Source organism: Vombatus ursinus, unplaced genomic scaffold (assembly GCF_900497805.2).
Source record: "Vombatus ursinus unplaced genomic scaffold, bare-nosed wombat genome assembly UNPS02014779.1, whole genome shotgun sequence".
NCBI lineage: Eukaryota > Metazoa > Chordata > Mammalia > Diprotodontia > Vombatidae > Vombatus > Vombatus ursinus.
Genome location: NW_020954557.1, coordinates 7581986 through 7591073, shown reverse-complemented (window position 1 = coordinate 7591073; position 9088 = coordinate 7581986). Strand labels below are relative to the sequence as shown.

General features: G+C 38.9%; 1 pseudogene; it reads right to left on the bottom strand.

Annotated features, from left to right (window-relative positions):
• Window positions 1-273: 273 nt before the first annotated feature.
• On the bottom strand, window positions 274-1650 carry LOC114045921 (annotated as a pseudogene).
• Window positions 1651-9088: the final 7438 nt, after the last annotated feature.

Below are 9088 nucleotides of genomic sequence, written 5' to 3'. Positions count from 1 at the left end.
TACTTTAACCTAAATACACTTACTGCATAAGTACACTCCTACAACATAACTACTTAGAGAAAAGCTGAAATTGTTTAACAGTTGTAGTCTTTACTGAACTTTATCATTATATCCTAGATGAATCTTTTTCTGTGTTCAAAAATATTGAATCTTAAGTTTTTAAAATAATCCTGATTTCACTTACAGTAAGCATAAATCACAAGTTTGTATTGTAAAACTGTTAAGCTTCATTTTTTTCTTTAAAAAAAGTTGGCCAAGAGCGAGTGATCAGGATTACATTCCCCACCCACCACTCATACTGGGCATACCAGACATCCCTCCCATAGATACATGGCTCCTGCTACTGTAGTAGCTGCTGTTCATTGCTCCTTGACTCCCTATGCAATGTTTAATTGAAAATCACTGAAGTTTTCATGTAAATCTTGGTCATATCTGTTCTTGCTGATTTAACCACCATTGACTCCTCTGTAACCCCCACTCAGTTGCTGGCTAGCTGTACCACCCTAACTAGACTGGCTTGATGAGCCCATGCCTCCCATCATTTGGTACCATAAGCACCACTGCTTGCTTCTGCTGTAGAATTCAAGAAGAGTTCTATAGATCTGTGCTGCATATTTACTCTGTCTTTTGCCATAGCTGCCACAGCATCTTCATGAGTAGCAAATTCAACATCTGTTTTTCCAGTCACTCTGCCATCAGGTTCAATTTCAGTGTGTACTCAAACAGGGTTGAGTGGTGAGAAAATTGCAAATGTCATTTTCAATAGCTCTGTAAGGTAATCCTCTCATGTACACACAATGGCCTATTGTACTCTGGAAAGTGAACCTACCATCTCAGTATCTATGATCACACATTCCTAAAAAAAATCAGTAATAGAGGTCTCTTCCAAAGCTATCCGACCCAAAGCCATATGCATCATTATATCCATTGCAGTCATCATAGCCTCCATACACTTCACTGTAGGCACCTCATTTCATTCTTTCAAACCCAGCTCCTCTGCTGTCATAGCCTCAGCCAGTCCCAGGCCTGTCACAAGGGCCTGGCTGCTACATAGCTATTAACTTTCAAGGAGGATCATAATGAGTGCGAACTTCTATCTGGCTGCTCTTGAAGATTTTGATGTACCTGTGCCCTATTCTTTACTTGTGTTTCTTTAGAGTCTTTTCAACTATTTCCTGTGAATCAAACTACATGAGGACTTCCCCTGTACTCCTCCCTCAAAACTCCACTGGCAATGTTGTCCCATTTGGCATGATTTCCAACCCTAAAAATACCAAACAATTTCTTCCTTGCTACAGCCAAGTGGGAATACTCTAAGGCTCACAGAGCATCGTTGGCAGTGTCAACACTATTTGGACCAATATGCTTCAACATCCAATGCATTTCAACATTGTTTGACTTGAATACTTCAGCATATCTGCATCCTATTGTTTCTCTGTCTTTTCTTCAGTGCCAATTTGATTCGATCTTCTGATTCAAGTTCAACAAATTCTTCTCCACTTGGTCTACGTATTTTGGGTATAGATGAAATGAATGCCTGATGCTCCATTTTTAATTTTTCATTCTGAGGACTTCAATGGCTTGGCAAGACCAGGGCAAACCTCAGACCTTCATCACTAAACCCTCTCCACCTTTGGAGCTCAGCATCATCTTGTTCAGTCAGTGGCAATGACTCAAAACTTGACTTTGGTGTGGCTACAAAGAAATGTGCCTTTGCAGTCTTCTGGGTTGAGAGTGACAGTTGTCTTATTCACTAGTTCATTGGAAGGAATGAATTGGCTTCCGAATATCTGGGCTTCTTGACCAACTACTCTCCTTAGTAGGTTTCTCAATATCTCTAAGCTCAACAAGCCTTGTGTTAAGATATGGTGTGATAAGACATTACAAAAAGTTCATGTGGGGGTGGAGCCAAGATGGCAGAGTAAAAGCAGTGACTTGCTTCAGCTGTCCCCCAAAACCCCTCCAAATACCTATAAAAATGACTCTAAACAAATTCTAAAGCAGCAGAACTCACAAAAAGACAGAGTGAAACAAATTTACAGTTCAAGACAACCTGGATGGCCAATTGAAGAGGTCTATCACACTGGGTTGGGAGAGGAACACAGTTTGGCATGGGCACACAGGCCTCAGTGAACCTGGAGCAGGCCTCAGAGGACTGAATTGCAGGCAGCTGTGGTGGTTTCCAGAACTCTTATCCCATGAATGTCAAAGACAACTTAGAAGGTCGGTGGGAAAATTCTGTGTCTGTGGTGAGTCAGAGAAGTGGGTGGTCTCAGCCCCAGTCCATGTGTGACCCCAGGCAGCAGCTGCTTCCAGAACTTTGGGCCCACAGACTGAGGGGGAACCGAGTGACTGATAAGAGGAGGATTGCAGAGATCTTTTTGCTGGTGCAGGATTCTCTTGTTTTTCCCATGCTTGGATCTGGGTCACAGTTCTGGGTGGCAGGCCTGTGGTGAGGAGTGCTGGTGTGTTGGACCTTGGAGTGGTTATGGAGAGAGAATCCTCCTCACAGTTCCAAGACAAAAAAAGAGTGTTTGTGGTCACTCATAGACCAGAGCATAGGCCAGGGAAGGAGTAAACACCTCACCCTTGTTCATAGCACCTTGGAAGAACTGAAAATTTACAGTTCCCTAGAAGTATCTCTGAAAACAGCTGCACAAACCCCCCAAAGCTTGGGACAGTACATTCTCCACACTGGAAACAGACCCCTTCCTTAACAAAGAGTTTATAACTCAAGTAATTGGCTGGAATCATGAGCAAGCAGCACAAAAAGAATCAGACTATAGAATCTTACTTTGGTGACAAAGAAGATCAAAACATCAAACCAGAAGACAACAAAGTCAAAGCTCCTACATCCAAAGCCTCCAAGAAAAATATAAATTAGTCCCAGACCATGGAAGAGTTCAGAAAGAATTTTGAGAAGCAAGCAAGAGAAGTAGAGGAAAAACTGAGAGTGACACAAGAAAATCATGGAAAACAAGTCAACAGCTTGCTAAAGGAGATCCAAAAAATACTGAAGAAAATAACACCTTAAAAAGTAGCCTAACCCAAATGACAAAACCAAATTGGCCAAAAAGGCAATAAGGAGAATGCCCTAAAAAGCAAAATTGTCCAAATGGAAAAGGAAGTCCAAAAACTTACTGAAGAAAATACTTCCTTAAAAATTAGAATGGAGTAATTGGAAGCTAGTGACTTGATGAGAAATCAAGACACTGTAAAACAAATTCAAAAGAATGAAAAAAAATAGAAGAGGATGTGAAATATGTCATTGGAAAAACAACTGACCTGGAAAATAGATTGAGGAGAGAGAATTTAAAAATTATTGGACTTTCTGAAAGCCATGATCAAAAAAAGAGTCTAGACATCATCTTTCAAGAAATTATCAAGGAAAACTGCCCTGATATTCTAGAACCAGAGGGTAAAATAGAAATGGGAAGAATCCACCCATCACCTCCTGAAAGAGATCCCCAAAGGAAAACTCCTAGGAATAGTGTAGCCAAATTCCAGAGTTCTCAGGTCAAGGAGAAAATATTGCAAGCAGCCAGAAAGAAACAATTCAAGTATTGTGGAAACATAATCAGGATAACACAAGATTTAGCAACTTCTATGTTAAGAGACCAGAAGACATGGAATATAATATTCCAGAAGGCAAAGGAGATAGGATTACAACCAAGAATCACCTACCCAGCAAAACTGAGCATAATCCTTCAGGGGAAAAAATGGTCATTCGGGGAAAAAATGGCCATTCAGTGAAATAGGGGGCTTTCAAGCATTCTTGATGAAAAGACCAGAACTGAATAGAAAATTTGACTTTCAAATACAAGACTCAAGTGGAACTTGAAGAGGTAAACAGGAAAGAGAAGTCATAAGAGACATATTAAGGTTGAACTGTTTACATTCCTGCATGGAAAGAAGATATTTGTAACTCAAGAGTCCTTTGTCAGTATTAGGGTAGTGAGAGGGAAAAATTATATGTATATATATATATATACACATAGATAGATAGATAGATAGATAGATAGATAGATAGATAGATAGATAGATAGAGGGCACAGGGTGAGTTGAAGATGAAGGGGTGATATCTGGAAAATAAAATTGAGGGGTGAGAGAGGATTATACTGGGAGAAGGAGAAAGGGAGAAGTAGAATGGGGTAAATTAGCTCACATGGAACAGACCAGAAAAGGTTTTTACAGTGGAGGGGAAATGGGGGGAGGTGAGAGGGAGTGAGTGAATCTTATTGTGATAGGATTTGGCTTAAGGAGGGAATAACATACAAAATTGGGTATGCAAATCTGTCTCACCCTACAGGAAAATGGGGGGTGGAAGGGGACAAGAGAGCAGGGGGATGATAGAGGGGAGGGCGGATTGGGGGAGGAGATAATCAGAAGGAAACACTTCTGAGGAGGGACAGGATCAAAAGAGAGAATAGAATAAATGGGAGGTGGGATAGGATGAAGGGAAATATACTTAGTTTTTCACAACATGACTACTATGGAAGTGCTTTGCATGACTACATATGTATGACATGTATCGAGTTGCTTGCCTTTTCAATGAGGGTGGGTGGGGAGGGAGGAAGGGAGAAAATTTGTAACCCAAAGTTTTAAAAACACATGTTAAAAAATGTTTTCACATGCAACTGGGAAAGAAGAAATACAGGAAATGGGGTATTGACATATATCCTGCCCTACAGGAAAACAAAAGGGGTAGGGGATAAGAGAAGGGGGAGAGAGATAGAAGGGAGGGCAGATTAGGGGAAGGGGTTTGTATACAGAATGCATGCCATCTTGGGGTGAGGGAGGGATGAGATGGGGAGAATATTTGGAACTCAAAATCTTGTGAAAGTGAATGTTGAAAAATAAAATATAAATTAAAAAAACAAAAAAGAAGAAAAAAATAGTAAAATAGTAAAAAATTTCATATGAATTTAGATTTCATTATTAAAAGTATATGGTCTGTGGAATGGTGGTAATGATGAATCTTTTGTCTAACATGTAGGTCTAACATCTGAACAGCAACATCTACAGAATCATCTCTACTCCTAACATCAAGGTTCAGAAGGAACATTGGTAGGTGAGTGTATAAGTAAAGGGTGACTGAGATGATGAGAGGATTACATATCATTTCATAGGAAAATTGACTGAAGGAAATGCAATTGTTTATACTGAAATTAAAAGGGAAGTGGGAATGACAACAGTCTTCAAATATTTGAATGGTTGTTATAGGAGAAAGGAATTAAATTTGTTCTGTTTGACCTTTTAAGAACAGGAATAGGATCAATGGTTGGGTTACATTGAGGCATAGGGGAAACTTTTTTTTTAAACAATTAGAACCATATGAAAATTGAAAGTGCTGCCTCAGAATGTAGTGACTTCCCTGTCATTGAAAATCTTTGAACAGAGGCTAGATGACATATTGTTGACAGTGTTGTAGAAGGGATTGGTGTATTCTGTTTGGGTAAACTAGATAGGACCTCAAAGGCAAAATATCTTATTCTCTAAATTGATAATAACCAAGGAAGAGGTAAATGTATATTTATTTTCCATTCAATGTTTTTGCATTAAGAATTTTAAGACAGAAAAACTTTTATATTTTTTATAAATAGGATGTCCCTCCCTTTCTCCTTTCTCTTATACATTTATGACTTAAACCAGTTACCAACATATTGTAGACTAATTTTGCAAATTTCACAATAGTAGCATGTTTGGCTTCTCATTATTCTTTCCTCTTGTGTCCTTGAATGTTTTAGATACAGTCTTTGGGGTTTTGGCTGACTTCTGGTATTGATTTTATTTTGCTGCCAACACTTCACAATTGATGCAGAGAATCCAGGCTGAACTATTAATATACCCTAGGCTGCTTTCTTCAGTGTGGAGTAGAACTGAATTTTTAAAGAATGCCTAAAAATCTCTACCTATTTCTAGTCTTTTCACTTAGCATCACCAAAAATAAGATGTAGTATAAATTAGTGGAAAGATTGTTGAACCTGGAGTCACAAAGACCTCAGTCAAATTTGCCACTTACAGATACTACTGGACATGTGACCCTGGAAAAGTCATTTAAATTTCTATGTTTTAATTTACTACTTTGTAAAAAGAGGGGAAAATTTCTGCAGTATGCTCTCCATGTAGTTGTGAGGTTCAAATGATGCATATAAAGCATTCCTAAAGCTTAAAAGTTCTACAGTCAATCATCATCATCATCATAATCATCATCATCATCATAGAGACAGACCAGTGGATTTCAGTTTGGTCTTATAGTCCATAAGATGTCTAGGTTCAATGTCTGCCTTTAGTATTGTCTGTATGATCACATACAAGGCACCTCTCTGTGCCACAAACAACTCTGTAAGACTCTAATTTATAGAGGAATTACTTATACACATTCATAAAGGGATTTCCCACATTCAGAATTCCTCATACCAGTGAAATCACAGGCTCATAGCAAAATGAATCTGTAATTTTTAATAATAAAGACCAAAAATGGAGGTCAGATTTAGTTTCAAAGCCATCTACAATATTAATTCAAGATGCTTTTATGGGCTCATCTACCACTACTCCCAACTATGAACTTCTCATCCAAGTAAATTTATCTGCTGCCTTTTCCCTAATCATGATTTATGCTTTCTCAGATGCATGGCTTTGCTCATCCTATTCCCCTACCTAGGACACTTACTCACTTCTAGCCTGCCTATCCAATTCCTTCAAGAGTTAGTTCAAATTTTATCATCTAAGAAAACGTATTCATTCAGGATATTCAGTCTATTTTCTGAAATATTGCATCAAGGATAGCCTGTACCATCTCCTATCATTAGGTACATCATAGAATCTTGGGATTTAGAACTAGAAGAGATGCTTGGAATCATCTAGTCCAGCTCACTCATTTTACAGAAAACAAACCTCTATTTCCAGGGCAAGGAAATCATTTTGCCCAAGGTCATATAGGTAACAAGTATCAGCATTAGAATTAAAATACAAGTCCTTTGCCTCCAAATTCAGTGTTCCCCCCATATGCCCAATATGCTTGTTCTTCTACATTATGATGTCAATTTCTTTTTCACATATATTTCTCTTATCTGTTCAATGAATTGTAAGATCATTGAAATGTCTGTTTCTTGATGTTTCTCTTAGTATCACACACAGTACCTTGAAAGGTCCTACAAGTAGGATCTTAATTTTTTTTTTTTACTCATTGACTATTGATTGATTGAGTAGCTAGGTGGCACAGTGGAAAGGGCACAAGAATGATTGCATGATCTTATCCACCTTCATTTGGCAGTAATTGTATAGGAGCAATCCAAGGCCAAGACTTGGATTGGTGTGACTGGCAAAATGGCTAGGGATTCAAGAGAGGAGGACAATGAAGTATTTTTTGTTTTGTTTTGTTAGACAATGGGGTTAAGTGACTTGCCCAGGGTCACACAGCTAGTATGTATTATGTGTCTGAGGCTGGATTTGAACTGAAGCCCTCCTGACTCCAAGGCCAGAGTTCTATCCACTGCACCACCTAGCTGCCCCGAGGACAATGAAGTGTTGAATTGGCTCACAAAAAAGTCAAGGTGGGGAGAAGAGGAGAAAGTGGCTAGTTCAAGGGAGATCACCTGGGAGAGAATTGAGAGGTCAAGAAATTTGAGGTCATGGTACAGATGAAAAGTAAGGTTATATAAGGGAAGCTAGAGACAAATATGAAAAGTCAATAAAAGATTATGGTTGAATAAAAGGATTCCAGAATTTTGAATATAGAGGTGGTTCATTTGTGGGTGATGGCAAGATCAAGAGTATGATCATTGTGTGTGGCCAAGGTAGAGTGGATTAGTAACCTGTGTGAGATGAGCAGGTTGAGGAACTAAGTGGTTAAAATACTTGAGGGAGAATCAATATGTATATTGAACTCCCCTAGTATGAGGGCAAGATTTGGAGTGGAAAGAAAAAATTGTAAGTCAGTTATTGCAGTCATTGAGGAAGGAAGGGGAGTCAGTTGGGGAACTGTAGTCAACAGCTTCCAAGATTTTGATTGGGTTGTAGATATGAACAGGATGAAAGAAGGAAGAAAGGTTACTGGGTGATGGAGGAAGGGGAGGAACCTGAAAGTAACAATGGGGAGCAAGGAGTATTCCAACTCACCTGCCTTGATCAATAAGATGAGGAGAATGAGTAAAGGTACAGCCAGTACTAGATAGAGAAGCCAAGGAGTTTATGTTATTAGGAGGAAGCCAGGTTTCAGTAAGAGCTAGTAGATGGAAGGAGTAGGAAAGGAATAGATTTAAAAAGAAGGGAAGTTTGTTGCCTATGGAATAAGCATTCCAGAGGGCCCAGTGGGATGTCTTGGTGGAGGTAGGATGAAACTTCAGAGTGAAAGGGTTTAAAGGAATGGAAATTAAGAATTGAGTCATAGGGGGTGAGCAATGAGGTTTGTATGATGATCTGCAGGAGTTTGGTGACACTGGAATGTGAAGTGTATGAACAGTTGTATGTTCATTGTTGAGTGGAGGGTTTCTCTCCTGTAGCCTCAAAGGATAACACAGCAGGTGATAGGAGGCCTGTAATCAAAGGGAGAATTTTGTACTTTTAGTTCTCCACATTCCAAGTTGGGAGATTGGGCTGACAGAAGGAGGTGGAAGATACGTTGTGCTGGTACAGATGGAAGTGATTACTTTGGGGCAGATTGAAGATAGCCAGCATGTCCCTGGAAGCCTTTCCTTGGGGAACATGCTATACCCAGCAAGAGATGGAAGGCTCAAGGTGCTAGTGTACTAACAATGTGAGTCTTCTCAGTTGAGGAGGCTGACTATAAGGTGATAGCAAGAAGTGGTAGACTCCAGTGTGTGTGTGTGTGTGTGTGTGTGTGTGTGTGTGTGTGTCCACACATACACACACACACATAGATGTATATATATACAAGTTTGTGTGTATATATATATATATACACACAAGTTTTTATATATACATATACAAATTTGCATATACATACAAGTTTGTATGTATATATAGATACAGAAATTTGTATATATATAAAAGTTTGTATATATATACATGTTTGCATATATATACATGTTTGTTTATATACATGTTTATATATACATGTTGGTAC